Source organism: Falco rusticolus, chromosome 7 (genome assembly GCF_015220075.1).
Source record: "Falco rusticolus isolate bFalRus1 chromosome 7, bFalRus1.pri, whole genome shotgun sequence".
NCBI lineage: Eukaryota > Metazoa > Chordata > Aves > Falconiformes > Falconidae > Falco > Falco rusticolus.
In genome coordinates this window covers 72377526-72395351 of record NC_051193.1, presented here as the reverse complement: position 1 = coordinate 72395351, position 17826 = coordinate 72377526, and the positions used below count along the sequence as shown (strand labels likewise).

General features: G+C 48.7%; 1 protein-coding gene across 5 annotated transcripts in view; it reads right to left on the bottom strand.

Annotated features, from left to right (window-relative positions):
* MAPKBP1 (mitogen-activated protein kinase binding protein 1) overlaps nt 1-17826 on the bottom strand; it is a 103928-nt gene that overhangs the window by 49210 nt on the left and 36892 nt on the right. The gene's annotated exons all lie outside the window — the stretch shown is intronic.

Sequence of the window (17826 nt, the reverse complement as noted above, 5' to 3'; positions counted from 1 at the left end):
AGATGGGGGAAACAGAAGAACAAAAAGAGTTGACACAATGATATGTATAAAGAAAACCAAAGAGCTACCCTTGCTAGCAGAGCAGAGCAAAAGCAGTCCCAAAAAGCTTTTCATCCCCCATATCTCAAAGACTGAGCCAAGGTTAACCAGAAATCACAAAGAAAAAGAGCAGCCCAGAGGGGAATCACAAGTCTCTCCTGTGTTCAGGAGTGCCATATGCTAGTATCATAAATAATTACCTTTCCAGCATCTGGGAGGCCTGACTCTTCGATTGCTCAAGCCAGACTAAAAGGTTAACCATGAAAGTTTGTGCAACAGCCCCAGTGGATTACATTCCCTGCCATAAAAGTGGCCCTATGCACTGGGCACCAAACCAGCATGTCTAGAACAGAATAAGAAGGTCAGGAAGAAAAAAAGAGGGGATCATTTCAGAAAATCCCTTTCAGAAAGGGCGGGGGGGGGGGGGGGGGGGGCGCGCAGGCAAGAAGGGGAGGTAGAGGGGCTAAATTCCTGTGCCTGGCCATAACACTAGATAGGACAGAAACTGTTGAGCATAGCACAAGAAGTGGCTGGACGTGAGAAAAGAGACATAGGATGCCAAAAACCACCAACCCAAGGGATGTATCTGAATAAACAACTTGCTCAGGGGCCTCTCAGAAATCTTTCAGCAAGATGAACTGCAAAAGCAAGTAGTAGTAAACTGCTGGTAAGCAACATAATCACCTCCATTGAGAGCAAAACAGTTGCTGACTGGGAGATGAGGGAAGGAGCAGAGGCCCCACTTCCCCACGAACCTTGCCCATAGCACACTGCCTCGGGGTCTCAGCCCATCACAACCAGGCTGGGGCAGTCCCAGGTACAGAGCCCTCTCCACTCCCCCACACAATTTTTCATTTCTCACATTACAGCATTTGTCTCATAGCAGAGAGCAGTAGCGACTAGTAAAAGAAAACACATGGTGCTTACCACCCCGTCCCTAAACTGTTGAGAGAATAAGGAGACAGAACAGTAATTGCTCTGATGACTTTGGGTCCTATCTCCCACTTCACCTCTAAAACAGAAACTGTGGGTTTCGCTCGTCCCTCTGCTAGCACTGGCTGCCAGAGTGCGCAGGGTCCCAGCTCCTCTCCGCTGCAGCGCTTTGGAGCACTGCAGGGTGCCCCTGCTCCGGTGCCAGCCGCCCTCGCCACGCTGGGGCTGCACTGGCGGCACCGTCGCGCTGGGGCTCACCTGCAATGTGTGCCAGGCTGCGGCCGTCAGGCAGGGGGAGAAACACACGGGACTGCGAAGTGGAGGAGCTGGCCTGAAGCAGCCAACCAGAAAGGCAAAAGCTTTTTGGCATCACCCAAACCTACTGCTGCACCTCACCTACAGATACAGACCTCCCCAACACTGCAAGCTGCACACTCATGCACAGGACTAAGCACACCTTGGCACCATGCTGCCGAGGGCAAGAGCCACGTCATTCCAGGCCCCTCTCCACGTCCCCAGCAGCTGGCAGGGCTAGCGGTGCTGCAGGCACAGCTCAGGGCTGACCAGCACCTGCGATGCGTCCAGCATCTCTTCACCTAGTCCAGGCAGCTGACCCTTCCCTTGGTCTGAGTGGGCTACCCTGCCAGAAGCGGTGTTAAATCTGAAAAGCACAAGGGAGCAGAAAGGAGGACCCAACGCACCGAGACCTTGAGCTCAGAGTCCTTGGCCAAAGCTGTCACGCTCCATTAACATCGCTAGCTCAAAGCAGATGCCCTCAGAGGGTACCGAAGCTTTAACCTCCAAAGCACCAACCATTCCCAAGATATGCCCCCACGCACACCCTTACACTGCTCCACTCCTCTCCACCCGTGCCGTCCCACCTGCCCTTCTCCACTCGTGCCGTACCCTGAAAGCCACAGCAACAAAGGCACCAATTGATAGATAAAGCAGACAGCTGTGGTTAGAGAGCAGGGAAAGTGTAAATAAGCAGTTTCTTCAGACCAGGACCCATCCTTCTGTGCTTTTTACCCTGGGGAACCAATCTGGAAAGTTTCAAGTCAAAGCTATGCTATATATTTCTGAGGGATTAATGTAAAGAAGCAGGTGGTTTGTGATCCATTAACAAGTCAGGGGAGGTTAAGCCTCGCAAATCACAAGATATGAAATAGATTTTCACATCTGCTAACTTCCTATCTAATCCCAAGCCCCCAGCTAATCAGAAAAGCAAAGCAAAGCCCCATTATATGGAGTTGGATAGGGGTAATGGACCAAAATCCTGCTGAGTTATGACAGGGATGAATTGTGCTCAAAATAAGCTTCAAAAAACCCTGAAAGAATAAAGGAAAGACATGAAATCTTGGCAAAGACTTCCCTATACAGCTCTTACATTTAAGTTTTTGTTTTATTGTGAGGAACTCTGCAGCAAAACAGGACTTCAGAGAACTGAACAGAGTCTAAAAAACACAGGAAAGATGCAAAATACAAACCATGGTCTTAAAACCAGGCAAGCAAACATACCATTTCCTAGAATAGCAGCATAGCGAACCGCAAAGGTCCAGGGCTCTGCCGTTATTAACCTGCACGGCAGAGCCCTTGGCTACTTACTAGCATGAATTTCAGCTCAGTGGCACTCCAGCACAGGCTGTCTGCCCGTGGGCTTCCCCCCTGCTTCACAGCCCTTGGCCAAGGCCAGAGCCCACGGTGAAGGCAAGAGCCACCCCACTCACACAGCAAGGCAAATCAGCAAACCGCTCCATGAGCCACGCGGCTTCTAGTGCCAGAGCAGCCAGGTATTTTAACTTTGTCTTAAGACAACCCTATGCTCAATTCACTGAGCTTGACCCATAATTAATAAACGCTATCTGGAGGAAGGGAGAAATAAGTCCCAGTATCTCCTTACCGGTCAGCAAGCACTGATTCATGCCACGAAAAGGTAAACTTAACTCAGACTCAGTGAAACAAGACTGTACATTGTTGAGTTCTAGGCTAATAAGCAATGTAACTTGCTAATTGGTTATGAACTTCTCTGCCAATAAAGTCATTTAGCCAGGATAAACTAGTCTTCTAAACTTGCCTTCTTAAATTAGCCACTACTCAACAAAAGCCACCCTGCTGCTATGTTGTCCCATGCCAATTGTCTACCATTGCTCTCCTGTCTGCCATACACAAGGGCAACAAAGGCTCCAGCCAACTCCAGGGACACTTTATTCAGCAAGCTGGCAGGCCACAAACCACCAAACTTACAGCGGGACACACATACTGCTCCGCGAGTCAGGAGCACTCAACTCTGAAAATCGGCTCCCTCTCAAGCGTGGGAAGACACTCGGCCCACTCCGTCCTAGAGAGCGCATCTCCTCAACGAGCAGAAAGGAACCACTTCTAGCACTTCAGTCTCTTCTGAGCGTTCAGAAAACAGCCTCAAGTTGCACCCGGGGAGGTTTAGGTTAGGTATCAGGGAAAAAAGTCTTCACAGAAAGGGTTGTCAAGCATTGGAACAGGCTGCCCAGGGAAGTGGTGGAGTCCCCATCCCTGGAGGCATTTAAAAGACGTGTAGACGTGGCACTTTGGGACATGGTTTAGTGGTGGGTGTGGCAATGCTGGGTTAATGGTGGGACTCGATGGTCCTAAAGGTGTTTTCTAACCTAAACAATTCTATGATTCAGGGCAGCCTCAGCTGCCTGCTCAGACACTCACAGCTCAGCCCCAGAGGAGCTCCTCCCCGCCACGCAGCTGGCAAGTCATTCTCCAGCAGAACCTGCAGCAGTTCCCAAACAAGGTGGCTCAGAGCCCACGAGTACTCTGGGCGAGCTCCGTTTCAGCCAAGGAAATCAGGCTAGCAAAATACAGGGAATGGAGACACTGAACGGTCAGATCACTGACCCACCTGCTCCACACTGCCTCCAAGTCCAGTAAGGCTACCAAGCCCTCAGGAGACTCAGAGTACCTACTCCTTTCCGTTTATGCTGGCTTTAATCTTACAGCAGTTAAAATAATAAAAATAATTACCATGGAAAATTAATTGCATACACCCATCTCTCCATCCTCCACCTTTGTCTGCTCCTTTATAAGGCTGCGTTCCGTATTTTACAGCCAGCGGGATGGAAAGAACGCAAGAAAAGAAAGCACTCATCTGCTTGCTCCTAGCTTCCAACTGTGGATGTACAAAGCAAGGTACTTCAAACCTTCACCTCTAAAATGGTCACCTCTTCCACCTGCTCCACCCCTTTCCCAAATTGAAGCTTTCCAAACAAATTCAAGGTCTCAGTCCATCTTTGTCCGAAGACATCTTTTTAAACGTTAGTGCCAACATACGAACTAAGACTAGCTCCAACAGCACCTCAGATGGGACCTACAGAGAGAAACACTGACCCTGGCATACACTAGCTGTTTAGAAGGTCAACATTTTTAGCACGCTTGTTTCAGCACAAACCTTACCCCTCCTCTGCAGCTGTGGGCAAGGCTTGATGACCTCAGCACCTTTTTAATCCACAAGTATGTTCTGATTTCCAAGATGTTTATAGAAACTATTCACTGCTGTATGGATTACTGCTGTACAAACCATCTATCAGCCGGCTGAGATCAAGTGTCCTGTTTGTTTGCACGCCGATTCCTGCAGAGGCTGTTGGCAACAGCGTACGTATTTAAAGGTATTATTTCTAGGTCTGTGATGCCACCCCACAACTTTAAGTACACCTTCCTCATACAGGCAGCTTTTAAAAACAACTTGGCTGTGGAATCTTTTCCAGTTCTCCTCTTTCTTGCAGGACACTCAGGTAATCTCAAACACAAGGGAAGGACAGAATCAACTCTCACAACTATGTCAAAGATTTTTGCAGACAACCCTAACCCTCCCCATCAGGGAGCCCATTTGGTTCAGCCAACAAGAAAGTGGAGGAAGGTTCCTTGCAGAGCTTTCCAAACCTCCATGAAGACAGCCCTACCTCACATGTGCACAACTGTGCACCATATATGCAGATAAAAAGCTAGTGGTGTTTCAAAGGCCCGGGGCGGGGGGGGGGGGGGGGGGGGGGGCGGAGGAAAGCAGCGTCATAGCAGTTTCCATTGGCTCCAGCAAGAAGAAAAAAAAATACGAAAAAGAAGCAATTTTCCTAAGCTAAATATAGGAGTAGGAATGGAGAGGAATTGGACGTCAGTATCACACTTACATGAAGTATCTGACTCACTAAGTCAGCAGCAGTGGGTCACTCCATGCAGCTCCCCCCACCCTTCCTTTTGCCTCTTCTCCTACTGGCTTCACTCCTGCTCTTACAAAAATCCTAGTTCCTGGGCATTTTACTCTTCTCGTCGTCCTCCTGTTTTCCCCACGCATCCCTCTAGTCTTAGCTGTCTTCCCCCAGCCACCTCCTTCCTCATCCTCCTTTAACAAACTAATAAAAACCAGATTTCTGCAGAAGTCAGTTTTCCTCTTTCCTTCCTCCCCAGGCCACACTCCCCTCCAGGGGGCTTGGGAAAATTAAAAGCCTGCGATAGCATTCCTTTCCAAGTTACCCCTCAGCTCAGCATTGCCCTATCTTGTGGGACACGTGACTGGAGGCAGAGTTCATGGGTCGAGTCCTCCTTGGGTCAAATCCTGCTCTCTTAAACACATGCAGCCTATGTTATAAAGAGGATGCTGTATGAAGGAAAGAAAACTCCATTAAGATGTAAAAAACAAACGTTGGCTTTTTTTTTCCCCCCACAATATAATCCTTTCATACTGCTGCATGAATAAATGAAAAGAGCAAATAGTCCCATCCCTTCAAAAACAGTACATTTCTCAATTTCTGGCTTATACTCTCCTCTCTTCCCCCCACCCAAAGCTATTCAAATGAGAGCGCAATAGCTTCCTACGCACTAAATGCATGAAAAAGAAAAAAAGACATTGATAAGAACAAAATCTTTTTTACACCGCACCGGTTGCCAAGAGAAGCTTGATCAGAGTGAAGCAGTGTCTACAAAAGCTGGTGTTAATTTTCTATGTGGCAACTCTTCCTGCCAAAAAGCTTCTTTAATTCACAGCCAGTACTGGGAGCGGGCTAACAGTGATGAGAGAGGATGTGCACGCTGACTATGTAACTGAATAGGTATTTTCATGCAAGCTATATTAATTAAATGCATGTTGAGAGGTTAAGATTCAGGTGTTGCTGCCTGAGCAGAAAAGCCTTCAGAGCTCCCTGCACCAACCCATGGCCAAGAAGATTGGGAAGGCGGGAGCCTGACACATGCAGCTAAATCACGCTTCAGAAACCAATGCAGGCTAATGAAAAGCCATGAATACCGAACAGAAAACCCACTGTGAAGAAAGTGAATGATATATTTATGATGCTAGGCTAATAGTGTAGGAATTTCTGATTGCCCACCAGGGACATGTCTTCTCTGTTTAAAAGGCTGTGTGGCACCCCAAATCTGCAGGACAGGGAGCTCAAACACACCACAGAGCAGGGTCTGCTCCAAAAACCACAAGAAGAACCAGGCCAAACTGAAGCCGAAGATCTTGCCCCCAGAAGCCCAGGCCCAGGGAAGAACAGGGTAGATTTTAAGACACTTGTCCAGACTATTTTCCCAGCCTCCAGAAATGTGACATTCAGAGATATCTTAGGCCAGTGGGCACCCGCACACGAGAGGAGGGAGAGCAGCACAGGAAACTGAGTCGACACGAAAGCAGGGCAGAACTGCCAAGGAGGATTTGTAGGGAAAATCCCCAAAGGGACAAGGACAGCCAGCCTCTGTTCCCCCCGCCACTTCAACCTACTGAATACACATCAGCCACTGCATTGACTGATAGGGCAGATGTATCCAGTACACGGGAACGCAAGATGAAGCGGCACAGCAGCCTCTCTCTCTCTCTGCCCAGTGTCATAGGCTTTGCACAACCGCAGGCCAGCATTCCAATCGCTCTCCTCAGCTGAGGTGCTGAGCACCAGTGACAGATCACTTCCCATTCAACCTTCAATGGACTGAGACAGAAAAGCAAGCCTTACAAGAGAACAAATACTACATCCCCAAATACGGCAGCCTCAAAATGCCCACCACTCCTGCAGAAAACCCACCAGTGCCCATGTGATACATCAACATCCAGAAGAACAGGCAACTTGCTCCCTGCACCACCTGGCGAGATGCTGCCATCCCCATGATCCGCTACAGTGTGGTTTGTGCCTGTCCACCAGCACAGGCTCTGCTGCAGGTGAGGGGACAGGAGCGGTGCCCACGAAGCTCCTCCTCAGCCCCTGCCCTGCACAGGGTCAATGCGCTCCCACCACGGGTGGCCGACAGCTCCCGGCGGCGGCTCTGGCTCTCGGCAGCCCCTTCACACCTGCCAGACTGCATCTTTACAACAACCTGCTGCATCTCTGAGCTCAAGCTGCAGGTGGCAGAGGACAGATGCACAGATCTGAAAAGACACCCAAAATACTTCAAAAAACCCAACACATAGATCACATTTAACTTCTAAGTAGGAAAAGGCCTTGAAGATCAAGTCCAACCAAGACCATCAAGTCCAACTGTAGAACAGTGACAAGAGCCAACAAGGACAGAGATTGTGCCCGCACACTGACCGGTCCAGGCCTCTCCTTGCTTATGCAGAGACACCACTGAAGTGCCAGCTTTACCAGGAACACCGAGGAGAAACGCCGCGGTCCCCCTGCCTGCCTCCTACCAGAGCAAAGGTGCTGCCTGCCGCGATTTCTAGCAGGTCCAGCCGATCTGCCACACAACCTCAGCTCCCTGGCACTACCACATGCAGGAAACTCCATCTTAGCCTGGGAACAAACACCAGGTTATTTCAAGGTCTCTTTTTAAGGGGGCAGAGCAGAAGGGGGGGGGGGTGGGGGGGGTGGTGGATTTTTCAAAGCGGCAACCCTTCTGACATTGGGCAAACATAAGACAGGGTGATGACTCTGGAAAACAAACCCAGACCCCACACTTCACACAAAATGGATGCAGGCATAAAAGACAGCCTGGTTCCTGTCTCTCATCGGGTAAGTTGCACACAACCCCACAGCAGCCACGCTGGAGCCAGAGACGCAGCGGTACTGCCCTCAGGAGAGCGGTGGCTTTTCACAGAGCTGCGCAATAAGGAGGCACCTTTTCCAGGGGGCAAAAACCTAAGCCAGACTGAGATTGTGAAAGACTTGGACAAGAAATGCATGTGGGGAAAGCAGAGGGGAGAAAAGGGCTCAGAGGAAAACCACAAAATTTAAACCAGTTTACCAAGTGGGAATCATTACAGTTGCAAGGAAGATGAAAATTATTTCAGTTAATTGTTATGGCTCACGGCTGCCTAGTCACCAATGATTCAGCAGGAAGTTCACCTTCAAAACATCCCAATTCCCTTGAATACTCCAAAGCCAGGAGAGGAAAAAAACCCCAAAAACTCAGGGTTGAGAAACCAGGGCTAACACCCTGCCCCAGCAGAGCAGGGGACAGGCCACCTCACCTGCCCTGCAGAGCACCCCGCCTCTCAGCCCGCAGTAAAGGCAGGTGCCACAGGGAAGCCATGCAAAGCAGCAGCTGCGCGCACACGCTGAATGCCTGCCAGCCTGCACGTCTGAGGAGCTCCAAAGGACACAGGCCACTGATGAAAAACACATGTGCACAGACACACACATATATACATGTGTATGTAGGTATATACAGACACATGCGTACATATGGCTCATGGCTGACTACAACACACACGCACACATACAGAGTCCAGGTTTCTCCCTCCCTCTCTCCAAAAGCACTCACTTCCCTAGGGGCAGGGAAGCAATGCCAGCAATACACCTACATGAAGCATTAAATCAACTAGGCTGGGAGTAGGAGTTGCAGAGCTGCATTTTATTTCAGCACTCTTGGCAAACACCCACTGAACACTGCAAATGAGCAGCAGCCTCGGGGGCTAAAGCAATGGGCAACTGATGATAGGAAGGCTGGAGGAATAAAAGGATCACTGAGACAGTTCATGACAAGAGAATGTGCCGATCAGTCAGACTGGAGAAGCAGTAGAAAAAAGAGCCTTGAGCAGAACCCGGCTGCTCCCAGATGCAACCAACAGGGATGAAACAAACAGCCAGAACACAGCTGAAAACCTGAAGAACTTTGCATCAGGACAGGGAATGCAACTTTTTCCAGGATGGATGCTACAGGATCACAGCCTACTGTGTTAATTCTTGACAAAGGACTCATCTCCATATGCTGAGGTCTCCTCCCAAAGTTACAGCTGTCACACAGGCACATCAGCACGTAGAAGAGAACAACTCTGTCCTGACAGACCAGCCAGGACACCTGCTTCGGGGACCTCTTGCTCCCCAGTTGTTCCCCACCCCTCGCCGGCTCCCAAAAGTCAGTCCCTCTTCAATCAGCATCTGGCTGACAGCCCCAGGTCTGCCATTCTCAGCAACAGCCCCTAAGCTTTGTCCGGAATCCGAAAGGCCTCAGGCTCCCTGTGCTTCCTTGCTCTGAACTTTGCCTGACCTGCCTGTAGCTCTATTTCACTTGGTTGAGCTGTGACAGCAATTTCTCTAACTGACCAGGTGTCTAGGGCTAATCTGTTTTACTTCTGTTTATCTTAGTGTGATACACCCATAGTTTTATATAAATAACAGTAACAAGCAGTTATTTTATGTAGACTAAGGTATTTGCAACTAACACCACAATGTACCAGAGAGAAATGGCATGAGAGCAGAAGCCTTGAGAAGTGGAGATGCGGGATGCAGTGCAGAGGAACACAGGCATGGGACGATAAGAGACTACGTACGTGCTTGGCAGCAGAGACCCCATGGCTGTGAACAATTCAGCGATGGTCCCTTAAAGAAATACAGACCTGGAGCTGAACAAAACAGGTTTTAGGGGTAACAAATTAAAAAATACCCAATGTGCATGAAAGATACCATACATAGAAGCACCATGGAGCTGCAGACCAACTAAGAAAGAGAAAGGTGTGAAAGTGTGTTAGCAAACATATAAAAAACAACCCAGGTCGACCCTGGATTGAGGACAAATCCAGCAACATCTACATCATGCTCCTCCCGGTGAAGGGCTACAAAGGCTGAGAATTTATGGTGTTACCCTACAATGACTGCCTTTATGATCCAGAGGAGAGAGACAAGGGTGAGGGTAACACCAGGAAAAGGAACAGAAACAATGAAATGTGTTACAGTTTTAGTTGCATTATCACAATTATTGAGACCTTTTTCAATATAGAAGTATTCTAATGCATTATCCTTCTTTTTTTCCCTATAATAATTACTGGTAGAGTAAAATGACTCTCTAGTTAGTGTTAAGGATTCAGTTATACTACCAATAAATTCTTGCCTTCTTTTATGTACATAGCCCACATGGGTAAGAGGTGCTTCCTCTTTGCCCATAAACAACATTGAGTGTATCAATGCCCAAAGGGAGTGCCTCAGAAAAAAGAAAATGCGCAGATCTAGGGGAAAAGGAAGCAATGAAAACAGCAAGTTGAAGGAAAAAAAGAAAAAAAATCTTTTACAATCCCAGGAGAATAGCAGTTCAGAAGGAAAGGCCAGAAAGAGATAAAGAGAAGCAAAGTTTACAATAAAATTCCTGTAGAATAATCAAATCTGCCGTCAAGCCCCAAGCAAATTCAGCTCTCTAGCCCAACAGTATACTGAGAGAAGACAGAAGACGGGAGCTCTCCCTGAAGGCACCCTCCTGGGAGCAAGCGGCTCCCTGCAGAGACGCAGGGGAGTATCTCGCTCTGCACTTCACGTCTGCACCAAATTCTCTGCAAGAGCAGTTGCCACCACGCCACAAAGCCACAAAAGCTCAGTGTCTTCTTTTAAAAATCAAGACCCAGAGGAAAAACATATCCCGCTTGCGAGCAACTGGCCAGCACCTCGGTTTCCAGCAGCAAGCGCAGCCAGAGTATTCCCTCATCATGCCTGAGCCACTTAGGAGCCGGGAGAAAGATCTATACATCAAACCAATCATCTGGGGCAGACGAACATGACGGCTGATGGCAGATGCCTCAGGGCTTTAATTGTTTTACCATGAGCAAGCAGTGTAGCCAATATTAAAGAGGCATCAGTCAAAGGAGCAAGACAAAGAGTAATACAGTTCAACTCTCCATTCTCGGCTGATTAACCTTCAGAAGGAAGCAGGCTGAGGCAGGTCTGCCTCCCAGCCCGCTCCCCACCACCATCTCCCTGGGGAGGATGGCCAGGCGGGGGGGGGTAAGGTGCTGGGCAGGACCCTCTGCTGCCCACTGACCCATCGCTGATCTTTCCTGCGTTCCAGAGCAGACAGCAAAAGCCCCCACTGCGGCAGAGAAACTGGAGCAGCTTTTCCCCTTGAATGCTTCAGTAAGCATAATCCTTGCTGTATCTCTGTAACTGTCAGAGACAAAGAAAGAAAAGAAAACACCAAACAAACAAAACCCAAACCTGCTTCTTCAAAAGCATGGAGTTAAAGAATCACCCACTCAAGACAGTCAGTCGGTTGTTTTCATCTCCTCTAGGCACAGGCAAGACTCACAGCTGCCTCGGACAGCAGGCTGCCAGGGCCAGCAAAAGGCAACGCAGCCTCCGGCCAACCCTGCCTGCTGACAGCCCTGCAAGGTCGGGCTGGTGGCTGCTGGCAAAAGGGGCAGGGGGGCACCTGCTTCGCCCCACAGCTGCTGGTGGTGCCACAGCCCAGGTGAAGCCTGTTGCAGCTCCTGGGCCCGAACCAGGACTCTTACCAGCACCCTGCCCCAGCACTGCTGCTTCGCAGAGTGGGAACAGCTCAGGCCTTGCCAGAGTGGCAAAATTCAATTCTGCCTACGTTACCTTTTTAGGAGCCCTGTGACAGCTCCAGCTTTAATGGAAGATGAACATTTACCTCTGCTTGGCCTGTATTTCAGCATAATATAGAGCATTTTAAATGCACTAAAATTCTTCTTCAGAGTAGCTAATGAGGATCAGTTGTCAGATCTGAAAAGACAGCTTTTCTGGAAGGGGAAGCAATCACAGTAGAATCCAGTTTTGCTTTTTCATACATCTGTATCTCTTGTCACAGACGAACGTGGTTAGGTTAGAGTCCAAGACAAAGAAGCATTGGGTTAGGACTGCAAAAGCATAGCATCTGACACTGAAGGCAGGGACTTGGCTGGTATCAGCTCTGTTGGTCCTTGACTGCCAGCCAAAAGAACCGGGTGCAGGTGCACAAGAGGCCAGTGCACACGTGCGTGTGTTGCAGGGCACGGCTGCCAGCGCTAGCCTAGCAGGGAGGGCCAAGTCCTGCATCTGCTTCCCAAGCAACAGTCAGGGCATTTCTGGGCATGCTTACAGGAAACAAAATACACGGCTTCTTGGCACTTCTTAGCTCTCCTAACATGATGCTCTTTCACCTTTAACTTGTTGCCTTCCTGACACTGAGTGGAACCTGAGACCATCTACAGTGCCAGATCCTCCAGGAAGAGGAGAAGGACAGACTCCCCGTTGTTCACACCTGGTGATGGGATATGTCCTTTGGACTGTATGTACTTTTTTGAAGTTAAACTCTTATGATTTGTGTCTAGGTTGCCAGGAGACACAGTGCCTGTTTTGAGATTCTTAGAAAGGGTGGAGCTCAGCTGAGGCAGCTGGTATCTCATTTTCATCCCAGACTTTGCTATTCGGTCTCCATTCCCCCCTGCCTCGCACTTATGCAAGCTCAGGACTTGGCTCACAAGCAAGCCGTGTTGCTGCACCAAGGCACTGGTTGCTAGGAGGTGTAACTGCTGGAGAGACACAAAGCAGGTAGCGAGGAGAGCAGGTTGCTACCTGCAGGTACACAGGCTTTTGGGCACTCCTGCCCTGTGCCATCCCCCTCCTTTCTCAGGCAATGGGCAAACCCTGGGGGGCTGCAGAGCTTCCAGCTGAGAAAAGGCCTTGGTGTTCCATAACAGCCAAGGCAGCGTGAGCTTTGCAACCGCTCCTCTTCCCTATTTCACTAGCATGCAATAGCTTTCCAAACCTGTCAAAGCTTCCCACTGGCAGAGCTCTACCAGAGCATTTAGCTCTGTTATTAAATAAAGCAGACATGCTTATTCTCTTGCTTTAGTTTCTTTGCTCATAAAGAGCAAGTGACCCTCACCACAGGACTGCTTTTTTTTTTTTTTTTTTTTTTTTTTGGCCTATATCCCTCCTAAACAGCAACTTCCCGCTAGTTCACATGCTGATTAATGAGATCAAAGCACAAAGTAACAAACTAACCATCTACACGGGATTACTTCTAGCTTGCCTCCCATTTTAAAAATCAAATTGGTACAATCGGTACAGTGAAAGACTGAGGATAGTCAGCCTCTCAACAAGACAGGTTGAAGTCAGATGTGACAAATATAATCATTAAAACTGCAACTATTGTAGCTGTTCTGACAGGCACAATAGCACTCTCCCCTTGAGCGAACTGGAATATTTGCCTTGGAACTAGGATGGAAACAGTAACAAGCACATACTATATAGTTCTCCTTAATACGGTTTGTCAGGCAACTCAAACAGCAGCAAACTCACAGGACTCCTTCAAGAAGCCCTATCCTTCCCTGCTCCCAGCCTCAGGAATCCAGCACAGGGAAGCTTCAAGGGCAGTTAAGTGCTTTGTCGCAAGAATTTTCACTGCAGCCTTGCAAAGATAAGGGCATTCCCATCTCCCTGCTCTCACTTTCTTCATCACTAAACGTTTTTAGCAGCAGCCAGAATCCACGCTCTTAACATAAACTTTCTGGAGGGCACAGCTAATACTTGTGGCTGCCCAGCAAACACTGGACTGAAGCTACCTGGCCAGACTTGCCCTACCCACACTAGCAAACTTTACAGCTTGCTCACACCACTGCAGCACGGCACACAGGAAGAAACCCTCTCTCCAGGATTTCCATCACTGGAGGTGAGAGCGCATTCACACTGCCTGCATGCACACTGCAGGCAAGGAGCCTTCTCGGGCCCAGAATAAGGGTCCTGCAATTCATTCTTACACTAAAAACCATCCCCAACTTCATTGGCAGTTAAGTACAAAAGTTGCTTATAGTTAACACAGTTGTGTGCCATGCTGCCGTACTGACAGGTCAGAGTTCAAAGGTACATAGTACGGAACAGAAGAGGGGTGAAATAACAAAAGTTTTTACTTATTTTGTTGAATTAAAGAAATCGCATGTAAAAATGCTTTGATGTTCAAAAAAAAAATGCAAAAGGCACCACTGAAGAGATGCCTGTGCAACCTCCATCCAATTTCCTTCTACAAAACCATTCTGAGAGCATTTCTTTCCATCACTGCCTCATTCTGCTCTCCTCTCTGCCAAGTACTGAGCTTGCTCTGAACTGGGAACAGGTACAAAGGAGGACACAGGGGCAGCGGCGTCAGCAGCATCTGGTGTTCTTTGCCTTAATCACATCCTTAACTTTCTGTGCATATACTAGCACAATGTCACCTGAGCTCACTTCCCATGCATGGAACCAGCTGTGGGACACGCAGCAAGAGCAGCACACTGCAGAGGCTCGTAAGATGGAGCACAACATGTCTTTGTGGACTCTTACCACCGCCTTCAGGGCTGGCTAGTGTGTCATGTTGGGAGAAGAGCACCCAAACCAGCAAAGGTAAGGAGAGCTGTATGAGACAGCACTTTTAAGTCCTGGGGGGGGGGGGAGGGAGGGGGGGTGTTTGGTATTTTTGGTTTTAAGTAATCCGTTTAATACCCAGCTCCTGTTATCTACAGCTCTACAAGGGAGAAAATAGAAAACTGTTACTCTTATTTTTAGAAAAAGGTGCAAGCTGGGAGAAACAAGTGATTTTTCTCTACCATCCAGTCCCGTGGCAGACTAAAAATAGAGAAAAAAAGAGCCTCAGTTTTCCATGCCCTACAATACATTGCCCCTTCCCCATTGCTGGCTTTTCTCAGAGAAGTCTTCCTGTCCTTCAAACTCTACCATCCCAAACACAGAACAACATTTTTCTGGTGAGACTCCACCTGGAGTACGCATCCAGCTCTGGAGTCCTCCGCACTGGAAAGACATGGACCTGTTGGAGCAGGTCCAGAGGAGGCCACAAAGATGATCCAAGGGCTGGAGCAGCTCTCCTGTGCGGACAGGCTGAGAAGGTTGGGGCTGTTCAGCCCAGGGAAGGCTCCAGGGAGACCTTATTGTGGCCTTTCAGTACCTAATGGGTGCTAGTAAGGAAGATGGGGACAAAGTTTTTAGCAGGGCCTGTAGCAATAGGCCACAGGGTAATGATTCTAAACTAAATGAGTGTTGATTCGGACTAGCTATAAGGAAGACATCTTTTACACTGAGGGTGGCGAGACACTGGCACAGATTGCCCAGAGGAGTGGTGGATGCCCCATCCCTGGAAACCTTCAAGGTCAAGTTGGACGGGGCTCTGAGCAACGCGATCTAGTTCATGTCCTCCACATTGCAGGGGGGCTGGACTAGATGTCCTTTAAAAGTCCCTTCCAACCCAAACTGTTCTATGATTCCATGATTTTCCTGCCCCCAACCCTGTAATTTTGGAGGTGAGGAGGGGAAGGAGGAAGAGTTACCAGCTCACCTCTGAAAGGAAACCAGTTTTCTGTTCAACTCAAAGGAGGGTTTGCCACACGCCAAGATGTTCTCAGACAATTTGTTCTGGGAAAAGGCTCCCACTCATACACCTCCTCTCTCCACAGAATTCCTGGTGAAAAAAATTGTGAAGCGTATCCCAAAATATTTCATTGCAATTGGACTGTTCCCTTGAAAAATTCTCAATTCAATCTAAATGTCAAAAAACATCTGGCAATCTAAACAGGTCAAGGCTTCCTGTCGTGGTTTTTTTCTAAAAAACAGCAGAGTTTGTTGCTACCAAGGGTCTCCAGACTTCACCTGTGATTCATCCCTGATCCTGGAGAGCAGGTACTGCCTGTCAACAGGGTGGGTCAACCCACTGGAAGGGCTGCAAGAGGAAGCAGAGATTGCTGCTCCTCGCTCAGGGAGGCTCCGCCGGGATGCAGCAGCATGCTCCTACATCCAGCACAGCTCCGGAGCCCAGCCCTTGCTGGGTGCCTGACAGAAAGGAGGAAGCACAGATGCACGGATGAGCACAGGCTCACCCCAGATAGGATGGGGTGTACGCAAAGGAAGGGGTTTGGGAGAAAGGACTCCTATCACATGGCTTCTGTGGAAAGACAGGGGATAAATGGGCACATCAGTACCTGGCGGCTTGAGGGAGGATGCCCTATCAGACCTATTGCTGCTGCCAGCTCCTCAAATAGTAACTGTGGGACAAAGCATCACATCTCATCTCTGCTTATCCCAGGGCTGTAGCAGCTGGCTACAGGACAGTGACCAACCCCCTTCTAACTTGACAGCTGGATTAGCATATGGCACTCTGGAGAAGTAACCAGAAGCTCCATGTACAGCACAACAGCAGCTCTATGTACAGCACAACAGCAGCTCTATGTACAGCAAAACAGCAGCTCTATGTACAGCAAAACAGCAGCTTGTCTCAAAGGGAGCTGGCAACCCCAAACATCAGCACCGCCCTGACTAGTTTTTCAACCAAGTGTGACACAAGGTACAAAGTCACACAGGGACTGAAACCAAAAATCCCACAACATTCTCACTGTCCACCAGAAGAGCTTCTACCTACGCCACTGCTGGCAAAGATGACATTAACCACCGCCCCAGCCAGCAGCTGAGCTCTTGGAGTCAAGGGCTCACGCTCCCCGTACCTTCCCCCCAGCAGTCTGGCAGCACCCCAGTGCTGCAATCTTCACCATGTGCAGCACAGACAGCAGCACTTTTGACAGAGAATTGACACAGTCTCCCTCTGATTTAGCAAGAAGCTTTTCTGACAGCTATTTTGAGGGTTTGTCCTATTTTTCTCTCTTTTCTGCTGTGCGGCAGGTTAGCTGCAGGTCTGGAGATTCGCAGCTATCTCATTATTTAACATTCTACCAAGTGTTACATCCTCAGTTGTTTTGTCATAGGTAAAGACTTTAATTAGACATGACATCAAAAGCCCCCACGCATGCACACATGCCTGGAGGCTGGCTGATGGAAACTGCCTGGAAGTCAGTTTGACAGCCTTGATTCCATTCTGCTAAGTACTTAAACCTGGGGAGTCTGCCCGCAGCTCTAGATGATGGCTGCGGTACTGCTCTGTTTGCTGCTTCGTCTCCGCTTCTGCCAAACCAAGTGAGATTACAGCTGAGCTGGATCAACACACAACCGTTCAGCAAACAACTCTACGTTTTAGGTGCAGTTTTATTACAGAGACATAGATTCAATGTGGAAGGGTCTCCAGCACTCACAAAAAGGGAGACCAAGCAAAAATCAGTGTAGAAATTGCTGCCTAGCTCTACAGGCACGTGGAAACAGCTCATACAGGTAAGACTGCACCTACTCCATTAGGCAGGGTCTTTTCTGTCTGAAGTGCAATGATGGGGACTCAGAGCAGACCCAGCTGCCACCTAGATGGGAAGAGGGCAATTGCTCCAGGACTGCATGGTTGTTATCTGTGAATCTCACAGGCCAACAGCAAGACAGCAGGGGAAAGGCCATAGCCACTTTAAATCCATCAATGCAAAATAAAATATCAAAATTATGATTCTTTGGACTGAGAATAAAGCACTGTTGCAAAGGGGATCTCCATTTTCTTGTCCCAAGTGCAGAGTTTGCTCACTTGCCAAAAAACAACGACATTAGCCTTCCACAGCCCACCATCTCTGTCAAATCTACATCAATAAAAGCAAGGAGTGAAAAGAAGTATTTTACACTTCAGGTCTTGATGCCTCAGTGCAGATACACTCCTTTCCCTCCAGTGGGTTCTTAAGACAGGGAGATTTAAGAGTTAAAGTATCTCTGCTTTTTTCTGAGAAATCTGCTTTTGCTGGGGAAGGAAATGGAGGGAAGGATTTGGTTACTTTTC